The 17,361-nt window shown below is 41.8% G+C and overlaps 1 pseudogene; it reads right to left on the bottom strand.

The window, feature by feature from the left end:
* Positions 1–15,201: 15,201 nt before the first annotated feature.
* Positions 15,202–16,399, bottom strand: LOC113898831 (annotated as a pseudogene).
* Between the last annotated feature and the right edge of the window lie 962 nt (positions 16,400–17,361).

The raw sequence follows: 17,361 nt of genomic DNA, 5'->3' as shown, positions 1-17,361 counted from the left end.
TACTTTCTTTGTTTTGAAATTCCAAAGACCTTGTACCTATTCCCAAATAGGACATGCTAAAGGCAGGAAGGCAGGAAGACAGAAAGGAAGGAAGGAAAGAAGAAAAGAAGGAGGGAGGGAGGGGGGTGGGAAGGAAGGGAAGGTAGGAGGGAGGAAGGGAAGGAAGAAAAGAAGGAAAGCAGGATAGGAATTACTAATTAATGACAATGGGACCCTCAGGACTGAGCAGAAGGGAGCTGGGCTCTCATTCTCTGCTTTAACTTTACACTAAAGAGTTTATTGTTATTTAAATTTATTTTGCAAAGAGTCTGTTGCAAGCCAGATTCTTAGCTCAATAAGGAAGCACCGGTCTGATTAAAGACTCTAAGACCTCTGAGCTTGTCTGTCTCCTCAGAGGTAGCACAGAGAACTCTTTGAGGTTTTATTATGAAATTATGATAAGGGCTATCTGTATCCAAACCATCTATTATACTTCAAGAGCTGGTCAAGAGTTTGAGAGTGGCAGAGAGTGATCCAGAACTGCAGACTTCTGGCCTGGAATCCAGTCCTGGACTCTGTTTTGCTGGCTGGTCTTGGGTTCATACTCTCCTTTGAGCCTGAGCTCCAGGAAGCTGCTGTTCTAAGGCTTTCTTCTCAAAGAATTTAACTGAACTGTGAATTTAAAAACCAAGAGCTAATGAGCACAGAACAACCTAGCAACATACATGTCTAATAAAAATAGAAAAATTATGCAACTGCACGAGTATTCACAGATTTGCAAATTAAACAAGGAATACAACTTGCCACGTATAAGCCTAAAGGATATTAAAAAAAAAAAAGAACAAAATCCGATGACTAAGGGATCAAGCCTTCTCATATACTACTGCTATGGTTTAATTGGGACAACATTTTTAGAGTATAATTTTTCAATCTGTATACACGTGTGCATAAGTTTGAATCAGCCGTAATACTTTTAGGAGTTTATTTCAGAAAATGCTTTAAATATGCACAATGATTTAGCTACATGCTGCTTCCTACAGCCTTATTTAAAAGAATGAAAACCTGCATGTAAGCTATCAGTTTAGTTCAGTTCAGTTCAGTCGCTCATTCGTGTCGAACTATTTGTGACCCCATGGACTGCAGCATGCCAGGCCTCCCTGTCCATCAACAACTCCCGGAGCTTGCTCAAACTCATATCCATCGATCGGTGATGCCATCCAACCATCTCATCCTCTGTCATCCCCTTCTCCTCCCGCCTTCAATATTTCCCAGCATCAGGGTCTTTTCCAATGAGTCAGTTCTTCGCATCAGGTGGCCAAAGTACTGGAGTTTCAGTCTCAGCATCAGTCCTTCCAATGTATATTCAGGACTGATTTCCTTTAGGGTTGACTGGTTTGATCTCCTTGCAGTCCAAGGGACTTTCAAGGGTCTTCTCCAACATCACAGTTCAAAAGCATCAATATTTTGGCGCTCAGCTTTCTTTATAGTGCAACTCTCACATCCATACATGACTGCTGGAAAAACCATAGCTTTGACTAGATGGACCTTTGTTGGCAAAGTAATGTCTTTGCTTTTTAATATGGTGTCTAGGTTGGTCATAGCTTTTCTTTCAAAGAGCAAGTTAATTTCATAGCTGCAGTCACCATCTCCAGTGATTTTGGAGCCCCAAAAGGTAAAGTCAGTCACTGTTGCCATTGTTTCCCCATCTATTTGCCATGAAGTGATGGGACCGGATGCCATGATCTTCATTTTTTGAATGTTGAACCATAGTTTATAAAATGCAACTCAACCATTAAAATGAATGTTGTGATTACAGCCCTTCCAGTGCTGCTCTGTATGGCCCAGGGAGTCTAATGCTACGGTCTTATGAAGGATGAGGGTAGGGGGTTCCTAGCCTGTCACATCCTTTTCCAACCAGAAAAGCACAGTGGAGTGAATACTAAATGTGAGAACTACTGCTAGAACAAAAGATGAATTTTAATACAGCAAAAGATGTTTGTGGTATAATATGAAAACAAAAAGGCAATGAAGCAGCGTGAACACTGTTAAAGAGAAAACCACATTAATACTTGCCCTTATTGCAGCTTCCATCTTCTCCAGAAGTGTCATCTTAATCAACCAATCTGGAATGTTCTGGTCAGCACTAATGAGGTGATCCGTCATGCAAGTCTTCTCCATTAACCTCCCCACCTCCACTCTGAGGAAGAAGAGGCAACTGGCAGGCAATTAGCATGCTGCAGTCTATGGGGTTGCAGAGAGTCAATTTACCTGTGTATCCATACAGTGGAATAGAATTTAACAGGAAAAAAAAAAAGAGTAAAATATGTGTACTGTGACATAGATGAACAGCAAAAACATTATGCTCAATGAAAAAAAAAAGCCAGATACAAAAGATGACATGTTATGTGATTCTATTTATATGAAATATCCAGAAAAGGCAAAGCTCTAAGAACGAAAAGTAGATTAGTGGTGGGCAGGGTGGAGGGGAGAGGACACGGTGGGCAAAGCAGATTAACAGTAAATGTGTTACAAGGATGGAAAAGTTCTAAAATACTCCCTGGGTGTACTCCCTTTCTCACCACAGACCTTCCCGTGAGCACACCAACTGGATTCTGTCCCAGATTTGCTAGTTAATGGTGTGGCTCCTGAGAAATAAGAGACACAGTCCTGACTAATTTTGACTGAAAGAAAGTGCAACAGCCACAAACAGATAGCCCCCAAAAGACACAAAAGACAGCCCCCAAAAGAATAAAAACAGATCTTTCCTCTGTCCAATGTGATTACTTCTGAGCAGAACTCTTACTTGCTATTTGTTAATGAATTAGTAAGTTAAAACCCTTGCCATTTTCTTCTCCCTGCAAAAAAGTCCTGGCCCACAAATAATCCTTTCTTTTTCTAATAGCTCCCTGTCCTACCCTTTTCTCTCTACAAATGTTCCAGTTTGTACAGCTTCTCAGAGAGCTCTTCCAATTGCTCAATGGGATACTGCCTCATTCATGAATTGTTGAATTAAGCCAATTTCATTTTCAATTTTACTTGGTTGCATTTTGTTTTTAACAATACCCTAAATCTACATTTTTGGTGGCCTGATGGTTTGGGGGTTTTCCTCTCCAGTTTTCCCTTGCTAAAGCATTTCTTTTTTTTTTTTTTTTTTGGATTTTTCTGCTCCATTCTTTTTTTTTTTTTTTTTTAAACTTTACAATATTGTATTAGTTTTGCCCAACATCGAATTGAATCCGCCACAGGTATACCCATGCTCCCCATCCTGAACCCTCCTCCCTCCTCCCTCCCTAAAGCATTTCTCTCTCCCAAGAGAGGCAGGGCACATACAAAGCATAACAGAAGAGAGTTCTTATAATGGAACTCAAAGTGGGAAAAGAGAGGAAATGAGAGTGATAGAGACAGAGGGAAAGAGAGAGAATGAGGGGGCAGGGCTTTCAAGCACACTATTCTATTTCATATAAATAGATTCACATAACATATTGTCTGTTGTATCTGGCTTTTTTTTTTAATTGAGCATAATGGTTTTGCTGTTCATCCATGCCACAGTACATATATTTTACTCTTTTTTTTTTTCTGTTAATTTCTATTCCACTGTATGGATACACAGGTAAATCGACTCTCTGCAACCCCATAGACTCCAGCATGCTGGCTTCCCTGTTCTTCACTATCTTCCAGAGTTTGCTCAAACTCAGTTCCATTGAGTGGTGGTGGTTTAGTCGCTAAGTTGTGTCCAACGCTTGCGATTCCATGGACTGGAATTGCGATTCCAGGCTCCTCTGCCTATGGAATTCTCCAGGCAAGAATACTGGAGTAGGTTACCATTTAATTCTCCAGGGGATCTTCCCAACCCAGGAAATGAACCCAAGTTTCCTGCATTGCAGGAAGATTCTTTATTGACTGAGCTACGAGGGAAGCCCACTGAGCAGATGATGCTATCTAATCATCTAATCCTCTGCCGCCCCTTTCTCTTTTGCCTTCAGTGTTTTCCAGTATCAGCATCTTTTCCAGTGAATCAGCTCTTCACATCAGGTGGCCAAAGTATTGGAGCTTCAGCTTCAGCAACATATTAAACAATTAATCAATCAGTTAACCCATTTATTATTTATGGATTGTCTACATCGTGGAACCATGTCTAATGGATTCGTTTCTCAATTCTTGTTAATCCAGATGTTTCTGACGCCTTAACACCGTTATTGCCTCCCTCAGGCTTTGGGTCAGGATCTCTTTCTTTCCTCTAAAGTACCTTCTTTTTGGTGAGGATGGGGTGTGTATATATATATATATATATATATATATATATATATATGTTTTAACTTTAATCTTTCCTGTTTTGTGGGCCTCTCTTGGTTTAATATTCAGAGTTATTTTAAGTTATTATATATGCCTTGATTCAGAGAAGTATTGCAGAGTCAGATTCCTCTTCGGTTTTTGTGTATACATTTGTGATCTTGAAAACCCTTCTTTTTTACTTATGTGTCTTTTGTACATTCAGGACATCTTTTCACATCTTAGTGTCATTTCGTCCTGTGTCTGATTGCCAGGTGAGTCATCTTAAAACCCAGTTCTTATCATTTTATTTTCCTTCCCAGAAATCTTCAATGCTTTTCAATGGCTTACAGGAACAAGCTCAAACTCCTTATTCTTGCATTTATGAAATCATTTAATCATGTCTCAACTTCCCTTTCCTGCCTTATCTCACTCTATTCTCCTAAAAAGTCTTACTCAGGTTAAGTGGATCTTCCTGTTGTTTATTAGCACATTGCATTTCATTTTCTTTAAAAATAAAGAATTTTAACATGTTTTCTGCCTCTATTTTTTATGTTTGCTCCATTTTCCCCCATCATCCTTGAATGTTATCTGAATTCTAGCAATTTTTCCAGATGTAACTCCAGAAATCTTTTTTCCATAAAACCTTCTCTGGTCCCCTGCCTGCAGCCCTGGTTCTCAAAGCAATCAGGTCCTTTTCACTCTGGGGCCTACGTTGTTTGCTGATTAGCCTGATTTTTTATTCTTTATAGTTGCCATTTATGTTTGTATGTTTTCATGCCAATTCTCCACAATGAGACATCAGGAATGCATATTACACTGTGCAAGTCTGTGTGGTCAGTTGCTTCAGTCATGTCTGACTCTTTGCTACCCCATGGACTCCTCTGTTCACAGGATTCTCAGGCAAGAATACTGGAGTGGGTTGCCATGCCCTCCTCCAGGGGATCTTCCCATCCCAGGGATTAAACCTGTGACTCCTGCATTGCAGGTGCATTCCTCACACACTGAGCCCCCTGGGAAGCCTGTCTTACACTGTATATACCCCTCAGTATTGAAAATGCCTTGTGTGAAATTGCACTCATCAGACACAGGTTTTTCTCCATGTGGTAGAATTCTAGAGCTGGATGGAGATTTGGAGATCTGACAAGCTGGTCGATCAATTAATGGAGTCTGAACTAAAGAACACTTTAAACTTTTGAACCTAGCTATATACTCAAAATAATCAATTTTGATTAAGTGGCTTTATTAGTATATATTATTGAGGTTGATTTATAAAGAAAGATGTATAGCATGCATGAACAGTTTGAAACACAAGTATATCTAAGTGAAGTGAAGTGAAGTGAAGTGAAGTGAAAGTCGCTCAGTTGTGTCCGACTCTGCGATCCCATGGACTGTAGCCCGCCAGGCTCCTCTGTCCATGGGATTTCCCAGGCAAGAAGTGGGTTGCCATTTCCTCCTCCAGGGAAGTATATCTAAGACATGGCTAAAATTAACCTGTGGAGAAATCTTTCCACAGTCTGATGGTCTTGTCAAAGTTTAAAGTTTCAGCTTCTGATTAAGACAAATGCTCCGGATTCTGTATTCAGTGAAACCTCAGACTCCACGATTCTTCATGATTTGTGTTACCACATGCAGCACCATAATATCCAAGCAGGTGGCGCCGTTTCTCTGCAGAAATTTTTTTTGATGCGTTCATCAGCCTCCCTCTCACCCACATTGCTATTGCAGAGGCCAGACCACACAATTTGAAAATCTTACCTTAGTGGAGGGGCTTTCCTGGTGGCTCAGCAGTAGAGAATCTGCCTGCCAATGCAGGTGACATAGGTTTGATCCCTGGGTTGGGAAGATCTTCTGGAGAAGGAAATGGCAACCCACTCCAATGCTCTTGCCTGGGAAATCCCATGGACAGGAGTTTTGCGGGCTACAGTCTGTTGGTTTGCAGAGAGTCAGACATGACTCGGTGACCAAACAACAACCACCTTAGGGGAAATAGGAATTGCTTCCATTTCTTATATAATCCCTGATAAACAAGGATATCAAAAAGTCAGGTTTTAAAAAATGATTTTCATTTGAACATTTCTGACCTTGAAAGACTAGTTTTCTCATTATTATCCTCAAACACTTCAGGTCTTTCGGATCTTGTAACCAGTTGAGGAGACCGAGAGGACTTGAGAAGACCGTCTAGGATCTTACGGCCCAGATCCTTGGGCCAGATCCTCACTCAGAAGCAAAGGCGGAGCCAGGAGGCAAACCCAGACCTCCCATCAGTCGCCTTCGCGGTCCCGCCCTGTCCGGGCCGTGGGTGTGCATCAGCTGCGCCTGGCCACCAAGTGAAACGTGACAACGCCAGTATCCACTTCATGCCCAGGAGTTACCAGGGGTGTCCCCAAATAGGAGTGTGCGTGTCTCTGTGTGTGTGTGTGTGTGAGAGAGAGAGAGAGCAGGAAAAGGATTCTGTGCAATAATTTTATTACTCTCTTTGCAGCACCTTACTTGGGGTAAGCCCTCCTTTTTTTTGAATGAATGAAGGATGGAAGGAAATGAAGAAAGAAAGGAAGGAAAGCTTCAGGAGAGGGAAGGGAGGAAAGGAAGAAAAGAACAGAAAGAAGCAAGGTAAAGGGAACAGAAAAGGAGAAGGTGGGGCCTGGAAGGGGAGCTCAGAGACTTGTAGCATTGCTAACCACCCACCGCGTCTGATAGATGTGGAGATGATTCACACTCGTTTAGAGCACTCTGAAGAAATAGGATGGAAAACATTTTCTGGCCAACTGGGTTATTTTATTAGCTCTTATTTCATTCTGCTTTGCTGCGGGCAATAAATTAAAAGGTGAATTCAGCGGTGTGTAGATCTCAAGGAGGATAAATCTCCACCGGCCGCTGTGTCACATCCAGCAGCCACAGCAGCCATTAGGCCGCTTTCTGAGTCCCGTCTGCAGACATCATGGAAACTGCCCATTCATGACAGCAGATGGGACAGGGAAGTTTTGGGGAACAAGTCCATATTCAGTCAGAAAAATTCCAGGAAACCCAAACACATGGTTTTATTAAATTCACGTCTCAAAGGAGAATTATCGCTCTACATGGAAGCAGAGCATAAGAGCTGTGGCCCAAGACAGGAAACAGTCTCTCTTACTTCTGACTCAAGCACGAAGTATTCACTTTTCTTTCTTGTGATTTATCTCATTCTAGAGGCAAAGCCTAAATGTCTCGGATTTTATTTCTGTGATTTTTTCCTTTAGACCTAGCCCCTCCTTAGGGATTTTAGGTTTTATGATATATATCTCACTTGACCTGGTCAGCCATCAAAACTCATCTATTCTGTGTTCCATTCTTAATCTTGCTAGTTGACTAAACAAATTAATCTGAAGTGATAATTCTTATCTTAGAGGACACATGTCATTTAAAAAAACATTTTTATTGAAATATAGGTGGTTTACAATATTATGTTAGTTTTGGGAACACACCAAAGTGATTTAAACTGGGACTTACCTGGTGGCTCAGACGGTAAAGCGTCTGCCTACAATGCGGGAGACCCGGGTTTGATCCCTGGGTCGGGAAGATCCCCTGGAGAAGGAAATGGCAACCCACTCCAGTACTCTTGCCTGGAAAATTCCATGGACAGAGGAGCCTGGTAGGCTACACTCCACGGGGTCTCAAAGAGTCAGACTCAACTGAGTGACTTCAATGTCAATGTCATATATAAACTGAATCAATTATGTATAATCAATTATAAGTGAATCAGTTAATATTATTTTTCAGATTCTTTTCCATTGTAGGTTATTACAAGATAATTGAATGTAGTTCCCTGTGCTATACAGTAGGTCTTTGTTATCTACTCTACATAAAATAATGTGTATATTTTAATACCAAACTCCTAATTTATCCCTCCTTCTTGTTTCCCCTATGGTAACCATAAGTTTGTTTTCTATGTTTTTTTGTCTGTTTTGTCACTAAGTTCATTTGTATCATTTTTTAAGTTTCCACATATAAGCGATAAGATATTTGTCTTTCTCCATTGGACTTACTTCACTTAATATGATAATGTGACTTGCCAGGTGCTATATTGTCATGGACTAAGTCACAAAGACCATGGGAAGGTGTGATTTGCCAGGCAATATGATGTCATGGAGACCAACCTAGGCAGCATATTAAAAAACAGAGACATTACTTTGCCAACAAAAGTCCATCTAGTCAAAGCTATGGTGTTTCCCGTGGTCATGTGTGGATGTGAGAGTTGGGCTATAAAGTTGAGCACTGAAGAACTGATGCTTTTGAACAGTGGTGTTGGAGAAGACTCTTGGGAGTCCCTTGGACTGTAAGGAGATCAAACCAGTCCATCCTAAAGGAAATCAGTCCTGACTATTCATTGGAAGGACTGATGCTGAAGCTGAAACCCCAGTAATTTGGCCACCTGATGCGAAGAACTGACTCACTGGAAAAGACCCTGATGCTGGGAAAGATTGAAGGCAAGAGGAGAAGGGGACGACAGAGGATGAGACGGTTGGATGGCATCACCAACTTGATGGACATGAATTTGAGCAGGCTCCGTAAGTTGGTGATGGACAGCGAAGCTGGTGTGCTGCTGTCCATGGGGTCACAGAGTCAGACATGACTGAGCAACTGAAGTGCACTGAACTGATGTTGTAATGGACCAAGTCACAAGGCCATGGGAAGGTGTGTCTGTGTCTTTACAGAAGACACAGGCAAGGGGTCTGTGTCTTTGCCTCTGCATGATGACATGCAGCGGACTGAGTGCTGCAGGAGATCTGTGGGAGGCGGCAGGGGAGAGGGTGGTGTTCAGGGTTGGTAAAAAGATAGACTGCAGTCAGTGGCAGCTGCCCAGGCTGAGTGACAGGGAAGGGAAGGAATTGAAAGTGACTTCTAGTTTTATTTTAGAAACTCAGTATGTAGAATGAAGTGTACAAGGGAGTGTACTCACAGGGGAGCCACAGTTACGCAAAAATGTGTGTATAAGAAAATCTGAGTGTGTTGAGGAATTGAGGATGGTATATTTTCAGTGTAGGGGATGAAGGGCTTTGAGCCTAAAGACAGGCAAGCTTCAGGTGACCTCACTGTTACCAAGGAATACAATACATGCTACAGCTTTTATTTGTTTTTCTGGCACACATAAGGTTTATTTTAAATATCTTAAGGACAGAGTTTCACCATAATTATAAAAATGACATACAGAATCAACAGAGTTATATCACTTATACTTCTAAATGCAGAGACCAAGGAACCATTTACACATTGTCTAAAATTAAAATAAAATTAAAAATGAATTCAAGCTTGAAAGATGAGGTCATTTACCTAATCTTAAAATGCAGGCATGAAGACCTCTTGAGCTATACACATTCATTCAAACTGTACTTATGATGGAAAACATAAACACGGCAACATTTCCCAAAAAATCACAAGCATATTGGCCATAATTATTTTGTTATAATCATTGTTCCTATATTTTTGAGAATTTTCATGTTTTAAAAGACTAGTAACTTAATGTTTTCAGTTCAGTTCAGTTCAGTTGCTCAGTCGTGTCCGACTCTTTGCGACCCCATGAATTGCAGCAAGCCAGGCCTCCCTGTCCAGCACCAACCCGCAGAGTTCACCCAAACTCATGTTCATCGAGTCAGTGATACCATCCAGCCATCTCATCCTCTGTCGTCCCCTTTTCCTCATGCCCCCAATCCCTCCCAGCATCAGAGTCTTTTCCAATGAGTCAACTCTTCGCATGAGGTGGCCAAAGTACTGGAGTTTCAGCTTTAGCATCATTCCTTCCAAACAACACCCAGGACTGATCTCCTTTAGGATGGACTGGTTGGATCTCCTTGCAGTCCAAGGGACTCTCAAGAGTCTTCTCCAACACCACAGTTCAAAAGCATCAATTCTTCAATGCTCAGCTTTCTTCACAGTCCAACTCTCACATCCATACATGACCACTGGAAAAACCATAGCCTTGACTAGATGGACCTTTGTTGGCAAAGTAATATCTCTGGTTTTGAATATGCTATCTAGGTTGGTCATAATTTTCCTTCCAAGCATTAAGTGTTTTTTAATTTCATGGCACCATCTGAAGTGATTTTGGAGCCCCAAAAAATAAAGTCTGACACTGTTTCCACTGTTTCCCCATCTATTTCCCATGAAGTGGTGGGATCAGATGCCATGATCTTCATTTTCTGAATGTTGAGCTTTAAGCCAACTTTTTCACTCTCCACTTTCACTTTCATCAAGAGGCTTTTGAGTTCCTCTTCACTTTCTGCCATAAGGGTGGTGTCATCTGCATATCTGAGGTTATTGATATTTCTCCCAGCAATCTTGATTCCAGCTTGTGTTTCTTCCAGTCCAGCGTTTCTCATGATGTACTCTGCATAGAAGTTAAATAAGCAGGGTGACAATATACAGCCTTGATGTACTCCTTTTCCTATTTGGAACCAGTCTGTTGTCCTATGTCCAGTTCTAACTGTTGCTTCCTAACCTGCATATAGGTTTCTCAAAAAGCAGGTCAGGTCGTCTGGTATTCCCATCTCTTGAAGAATTCTCCACAGTTTATTGTGATCCACACAGTCAAAGGCTTTGGCACAGTCAATAAAGCAGAAATAGATGTTTTTCTGGAACTCTCTTCCTTTTTCCATGATCCAGTGGATGTTGGCAATTTGATCTCTGGTTCCTCTGCCTTTTCTAAAACCAGCTCAAACATCTGGAAGTTCACAGTTCATGTATTGCTGAAGCCTGGCTTGGAGAATTTTGAGCATTACTTTGCTAACATGTGAGATGAGTGCAATTGTGCGGTAGTTTGAGCATTCTTTGGCATTGCCTTTCTTTGGGATTGGAATGAAAATTGACCTTTTCCAGTCCTGTGGCCACTGCTGAGTTTCCCAAATTTGCTGACATATTGAGTGCAACACTTTCACAACATCATCTTCCAGGATTTGAAACAGCTCAACTGAAATTCCATCACCTCCAATAGCTTTGTTTGTAGTGATGCTTTCTAAGGCCTACTTGACTTCACATTCCAGGATGTCTGGCTCTAGATGAGTGATCACACCATCGTGATTATCTTGGTCATGAAGAATGTTTTCAGGCACTACAATTTATGACCATCAAAATTGTCTTCTAATGGGTCCACAGCATTCAGAGATTCAAGCTCAAGACACTTTGGGGTTTGGCATGTAAAACAGTCAGTCAGTCAGTTCAGTCACTCAGTTGTGTCTGACTCTTTGTGACCGCATGGTCTGCAGCAGGCCAGGCTTCCTTGTGCATTACCAACTCCCAGAGTGTGCTCAAACTCATATCCATCCAGTCAGTGATGCCATCCAACCATCTCATTCTCCGTCATCCCCTTCTCCTCCTGCCTTCAATCTTTCCCAGCATCAGGGTCTTTTCCAGTGAGTCAGTTCTTCACATTAGGTGGCCAAAGTATTGGAGTTTCAATCTCAGCATCAGTCCTTCCAACGAATATTCAGGACTGATTTCCTTTAGAGTTGATTGGTTTTATCTCCTTGCAGTCCAAGGGACTCTCAAGAGTCTTCTCCAACACCACAGTTCAAAAGCATCAATTCTTCAGCGCTCAGCTTTCTTTATAGTCCAACTCTCACATCCATGTAAGAGCACCAGAAAAACCATAGCTTTGACTACATAGACCTTTGTTGGTAAAGTAATGTCTCTGCTTTTTAATATGGTTTCTAGGTTGGTCACAGCTTTTCTTCCAAGGAACAAGTGTTTTTTAATTTCATGGCTGCAGTCACCATCTGCAGTGATTTTGGAGCCCCCCAAAATAAAGTCAGCCACTGGTTTTGTTGTATCGCCACCTATAGTCATGAAGTGATGGGACCGGATGCCATGATCTTAACTTTCTGAATGTTGAGCTTTAAGCCAACTTTTTTCACTCTCCTCTGTCACTTTCATCAAAAGGCTCTTTAGTTCTTCTTCACTTTCTGCTATAAGGGTGGTGTCATCTGCGTATCTCAGGTTATTGATCTTTCTCCCAGCAGTCTTGATTCCAGCTTGTGCTTCATCCAGCCTGGCATTTTACAATTACTGTAAAACAGTAATAGGATTGAAACCTGGTTGAGAAGTAACTATGATTGTTCTCAGAATTTGCAGTCCCTTCAAATACTGCATGGAACATATAACTGGAAAACCACCTCTGTTGGTACTGTTTGCTTCAATAGTGCATTTTATTTTACAACCACTAAAACTGCATGGTAGGCAAATAGACAGAAAACTGAAAACAAAGAAAAACAAAGAACGCAAAATAAAAAACCCTAAATATCTTTAACATGTAATTTTAGTTAGTTACATTGAACATTCTACTTGGAATAGCATGCAAAAAAGGATGGTCTGCTTTTAAGGTTTTCCTTTGAAGCTTTACGAGCACCCAGACATCACAGACAGGCATGCACACACACCACACAACACAACAATACTCTAGCAGGTCAATGAGAAAAGCCGATAAATTTTTTACAGAGATTCTTCTTTGCAGAGATGTCTTTTGTTAAGTCCCACAATGATAATGTTGGAAATTCACATTGGATTCCAAGAACAAGAAACTAATTTTTAGATATCAGGAAAAGGCAAGCCATGCATGGAGATCTGAAACACAAACCTATATGAAGCCTGAAATACTCGGCTGTGGAGCAGAGTTAGTCATGGAGTCAGGAAGTATGGTTTAATCCACCAAAAGAATAAAAGATGGGGAAAAAAATGGAAAAGAAACACCCTCTTTCCCCTTCCTTTACCCTAAAGGCAAGAAAAGGAACAATGATTAAAATAATAATAATCACATGTCACATTTGAGAGACTGGCCAATTACAAGGTATTAAAGTTGCTAAAGGTCCTTGCAGAAAAACCACAGTTCAAGTCACTCAGTGATGACAGAGATGTTTTAACTGACACAACTTTCTGCGTGCTTCCAAAGAACTTGATTTTTCATCCTGAAGTCACTCTATGGTATTTGTGTAGTAAACCCAGGACACTCTCTCTCTGGGTCACGTGTCTACTTGGGCTCCGGGAGCCAGGTTCAGCCTTGAGATTCACATGGAAGGATTATTACAAGGGCCACCAGGAAAGCAGATGACATGTGTGCAGCATGACCTTGTTCAAGCAGGGAGGAGCATCTCACACCTGGGTTGGGTTCTCACTGCGTGGAGAAGCTCTCCCCTGGCTGAAACCCGGGAGGCACTGGGCACACTGCAGAAAATGGGGTGCTGTATTTATGGGGTGCAAGGGGTTACCAGCCAAAAGCTCAAGACACAGCTTTCCTGCAGGCAGAAATGTGCATCATGCGAACCACTCACAGCCAGGCCTTGAAACTACAGAATCTCTAACACCAAGAGCAGCCACCATGGAGGTTGTAGGGACCTCTGATATTTGATTGACAGCCTACATAGGCATTTCACCTTCCAACCAAATCTCAGGTCGGATTTCTAATTTCCCCAGGAGACTGGTTCCACATACTGCCTTTCTCTTAGCTTTCAAAATGCCAGGGCTCCTCTGAAACAAAGTGACAGATGGCCATTTCACTATGAGACCAACCACTTTTGCAGTTCTATTTTGATTAAAACAACCTTGCAGAATAAGCCACATAAGGAGCCTGCGGCTGGAGGCTGGTGTCAGTTACATCTATGAGCCAGCACAGGTGACTGACCCTGACATGGCAGGGTCCACTCTGGAATGGATCCACATCAGCCGCATAGAGGCAGCAAGAAGACGCAGTGCCACTAAGATAGCAGAGGGTTTCTGCTGTTACTTGCCCAGACACTCTTCGTCGGGACAAGCCCAGGAGAAAAAGCCTTCTGACCATAATCATACCATCAGTAAAATAGGAATAAAAATAAAAAAGTGTCCCAGAAGATGTGTTAAAAAGCAACAAAACTATTCTTAAAGTTACATTTCTAATATTTGTGTTCTCCCAGGAACTTACCACATACACACAAACCACTGATGTACTACTGAATTTTAAATCATGTACTAAAATTCAAATTACTGATTTGTACAAATAATGGATGAAAAGTACTGACCAAAATACACCTGCATTTCACTGTGTGGACCAAATTAAAATACCTGGGCTTTGACCCCCAATCCCCCAATAAAGTAAAATATATTTAAAAAACTGTAACCAAAAATGTAAATAAACATTTTGCAAAGCTTAGAATCAAAGTCAACATTTTACCCAGATTTCTAATGGTTAAATTCTAATGTGGGTCATTAGTGGTTCACAATTTATTCTTGTTTGGACTTCCAGACTGAAAAGGTGCTTTGCACTTATGACTTTCAAAACAAGCTGAATGTCCCAATGTGCTTTCTGTGCCCAAATTTAGTTTTAAACAAGCAGCAGTCATGTAACAAATATGACTGACTTCCTTCAAAAATTCCTGTTGAACTGGAGAAAATTATTTAACCCCCACTCCAATCCATAAAATCTTCCCTGGTGGCTCAGAGGTTAAAGCGTCTGCCTCCAATGTGGGAGACATGGGTTCAATCCCTGGGTTGGGAAGATCCTCTGGAGAAGGAAATGGTAACCCACTCCAGTATTCTTGCCTGGGGAATCCTATGGACAGAGAAGCCTGGTAGGCTACATTCCACAGGGTCGCAAAGAGTCAGACACAACTGAGCAACTTCACTCACTCACTCACTCCAGTCCATAAAGTACTGCCAATGAAGTGTGTGTGTATGTGTGTGAATACAGATCTGTGCCTGCATGTGTATATATATATACACACACACACACACACATATATATATATATATCTCACAGATACAGAGAGGTATCTGTGTATATACTGTGTATACACAGTAGACACAGTAGAGATATAGAGAGGCAAAAACACCAAACTATCCTTGCATTGTGACGGCGCAATAAGAGGATGTTAAGAGTGAAGGGGAAAGCAGATAAAATCTTTTAGTTTTATGTAACTGTGATCCTAGCTCAACTGTTTACCAAACTTGTCTATAACTCCCCTCCAAACAGACAGACTTCTTTTAAGCGGAAAGAGTTCTTTACAAAAAACACTTTGTTTTCACATACATCTATACTATTCAAAACAAAATCAAACCTGCTGGCAAATTGTGGGTTCCCAGGGACATTTAAGCTCTCATTAAAATGGAAAGCAATCAAACCTTTACATCTACGGATTACACATTTAATAGTTTCACAAATTTGACAAAATTCATGAAGACATCTAGAATGCTTTCACCAAATCGTAGACATAAATATAGAAATCATCATCAAATTTGATGAAGCAGATGGACGGTTTGACCTTTACTTGATGGATGATCATGCCATTCCTTTCAGAGCCATCTTGTTTGGCGTAGTCCACTCGTTTGCCCACCAAGAAGTCTACCACTTCTCCTCGTTCCCTTTATACTGGAAGTGAATCAATAGAATAAGGCATAATGCGAAGGTCACCTTCTTTATAATCATCTAAGAGCTGGTACATATATAAGACAGGATCTTCTTCATAAGTGATGTAAAAACCCGTGTTCATTACAGGGACGCGTGCCAGGGTCATTCCCCTCCACTCATCTTTAGAGCCATCCTCCGTTTCAAACAGGTGCTTCACTGCTTTGCTACTCATCATGTCTGCTAGGTGTGCATCACAGGTTTGAGAGGTTGCAACTCTATCAGGGAGGACTTCAAGTGCAGAAATTCTTTCATCTTTATTAAGTTCTAGTCCATAGACACAGTCAAATCCATCGTATTTTATAAGACACAAAGAAGGATTTACAGGCACCTGGTCCAGAATGGTTCCTTTCCACTGGGTGACAGGGCTGTTACCTTCTTTCCACCCATGGCGAATCCTGCAGCCTATGATGCTCTGTTCCGGCTGAGAAACAAGTGAGCTGGGTCCCACACTGCTCCGATGTTTTGCGTGAGTCGTCCTTTTCTTCATTATGCTAGCAGATACACCAGTGATAGCTGCATCAGCTCTGGACCACTGGTCAGCTATCTTCCTTAATGAAGTCTTCATCTGAAGTTACGTGAGAAGTGGAACTGCTGGATGAGGATGAAAGTTCAAGATTCTCCAATTTGAAACCTTCCACGGAATTTCAGTGTTCTTATTAATCCATTACCCAAGTACTTCTTTTACAAGTTCAGCAAAAGCTCGAAATCCTAAGTACTTTGCGGGGCCGCAGGGGCCAACGTCCGCAGCCCGCGGTCCTGCTGCTCGCTCCCAGCACTGGCAACCCAGAAAAAGACACAGCCCGGCCATGCCTCCGCCCCAGCCTCGCCCAGCCAATCCCTAAGCACAGCCCTGCCCCAGCCCTGCCCCCAGCCTTTCGCGCCTGCGCACTGAGGCCCCCTGACTGTGCCTGCCTTTGTTGACTGGACGCCAAAATCTTTATTTATCGTTGCAAAATTTCAGTTATTAAAAGGGTGTGCTTGGTTTTCTTTTGATCCTATAGGAGGTCAAGTATGCACAGTTCTTGCATGGATCACGCGGAGCTGCAACACTGATTAACAGGATATGTGAGTCGCCTATCAGGATCCTTCCTCTGTCCTTGGCATCATCCATCCCTAGGCCCTGGGCTCACAAACAGGCTGTGCTGCTGTTTGCATACATAATTCGCCCACTTGTCAGTGGCTAGAAAATGATGTCACCAGCTTTGTTCTCCACAAGAAAACTCTTAGTTCAGTTCAGTTCAGTCACTCCTTGCGTCCAACTCTTTGCGACCCCATGGACTGCAGCATGCCAGGCTTCCCTGTCCATCATCAACTCCCAGAGCTTGCTCAAATTCATGTCCATCAAGTTGGTGATGCCATCCAACCATCTCATTCTCTGTCATCCCCTTCTCCTCCTGCCTTCAATCTTTCCCAGCATCAGGGTCTTTTCCAGTCAGTGACTTCTTTGCATCAGGTGGCCAAAATATTGGAGTTTCAGCTTCAACATCAGTCCTTCCAATGAATATTCAGGACTGATTTCCTTTAGGGTTGACTGATTTGATCTCCTTGCAGTCCAAGGGACTTTCAAGAGTCTTATCCAACACCACAGTTCAAACCATCAATTGTTCAGTGCTCAGCTTTCAGTTGGACTATAAAAGTCCAACTCTCACATCCATACATGTCTACTGGAAAAACCATAGCTTTGACTATACAGAACTTTGTTGGCAAAG

This window comes from Bos indicus x Bos taurus, chromosome 9, assembly GCF_003369695.1.
Source record: "Bos indicus x Bos taurus breed Angus x Brahman F1 hybrid chromosome 9, Bos_hybrid_MaternalHap_v2.0, whole genome shotgun sequence".
NCBI lineage: Eukaryota > Metazoa > Chordata > Mammalia > Artiodactyla > Bovidae > Bos > Bos indicus x Bos taurus.
Note: the sequence above shows the minus strand (reverse complement) of the source record. Positions and strands in the feature narration are given on the sequence as shown.